A 1,882-nucleotide genomic window follows, 5' to 3' on the forward strand; every position below is an offset into this window, starting at 1 on the left:
GTTAGGTAGAAAAGTAACGTAGCTAGACGTAATATTAGCTAGTAATATTTGTTGTTTTTTTGTGTTTCTTTACCTTCCATTTTGCTTTCTTGGCTAAATCAAACTAAATGCACCCCATATTTGTACACATGATATTTAGTTTGGAAGTGCTGAAGCTATAACTATGCTTTCTCAATTGTGTTACCTTATATATGACCCTTTTCGGCTAGAGAGAACGTTTGCTAGTGTTTATTTAAAAACGTAATTTATGATATCAAAGACTGTCCACGAAATAGCTATCATGTTCTATTTAAAGAGAGGTCAACGATAACGAGATTGATAAACAAACAAAGAATCAGTCAGTCTGTCTAGTGAGGTGGCGCGAGACATCATCAATTATGCTGAAATTAATGAAAGGAAAACTTTGATAATCACCAAAAGTGAAATATACCTCATTGTTCAGCTATTTATCTTTAATATGATGCATAACTAATTAACTAAAAGTATAAGTAGATTCTCTCCGTCTCTTATGTGTGATCAATTTGTCTATAAATAACCGTAAAGCTACAACTCGCAACAAACGTCGTCCTATCCATTTATATATATATATATATATATATATATATATATATATATATATATATATATATATATACATACATATATAATAATTTATAATTATCTAATAAAAATTAATCAAGTATAAAGCCTTTCAAATAAGAAATTTATGAAAAAACAAAAACACACGTTAATATGGTTTCTCTTGATGTCTATAATAATGTGCCGGCTTTTTAATATATTAGATCTAGAAAAATAAACCAATTTCGAAACCTAGTAGGTGATGCCCGTTCCTCTTCCCAGCAATCGCTTTTCTACATAAGATACGTTACGAACTTGTCTCATCTCTATCGTTATTTTCATGACTAGTGCTCGACTGAACCTCAATCTTCAGTCTCCCCTTGCCAAGCTTTCACGAAAAACACTCCATTATATACGATTACTCCCACTCTCTATTTGTGCCTAAATATGGAAGCAGATTCCATGAACACGCCTGTGAAACACTGTTCAAGTGGTGTGTTTCCCGGTGGAATACAACATAGTAGCCATCAAATCCAATGTAAACAAGTTCTTGTTGAGCCGTCTTAATAAATAACCAAATTCTGCCCAATTTACACTATTGACGATTACTACAATACTATCTTACATTCATTAACTCTTATCCTCGAGTGGCTTTCAGATCTTGAAAATTCATGCCTCCAAATTAAAAATTAAAAAAAAAAATAACAGTCAACTTTTTACTTATCCTAGCTCTCACCGTTTTCATGATTAGCTTTGTTTGTGAACTGAGTTAACAAGCTTTTTTTTTTTACAGTAATTTACGAACATCTAACAGAAATATGAAGACAAGTGAAGAAAAATAAATCAACGGTCTTGGCTCTGATAATAAAGTTAGTTCAATCTCTAATATTTTATTTAGTTATTGTAGTCTATCCATGTAGATGATGGCGTCTTCATCATGTTTTTGATTGACTCTGTGACTCTGTTGATGGATGTAAAGCCCGATGCGTGATCTACACCGCTCTGCACAGTAAGACAGGATTTGTCTTTTGATGGTAAACGGCCGCCACTTGGCGGTGCCTCAGTTTGCGACGCTCCGTAGCTACTCGCTCATGCATGTCGTTGAAGAAGGCCATCCCGCTATCACATGTGAAACGCCAAGTGTCTATGTCCGCTGCCAAAAGTCTCCAAAAGATTGAAAAGGATATTGCGACGCTTAAGGGTGAGCTTGATGCAGTCTATGTAGCGTTTCTTCCAGCAGCTGACGTTTCGTCGGCCGCGAATGAACTGACCGTAGAGAGCTCTTCGAAGAAGTCAGTTTGAGGGCATCCTCATGACGTTGCCC

The sequence above is a fragment of the Euprymna scolopes genome, chromosome 24, assembly GCF_053919585.1.
Source record: "Euprymna scolopes isolate OS-2025 chromosome 24, ASM5391958v1, whole genome shotgun sequence".
Lineage (NCBI taxonomy): Eukaryota > Metazoa > Mollusca > Cephalopoda > Sepiida > Sepiolidae > Euprymna > Euprymna scolopes.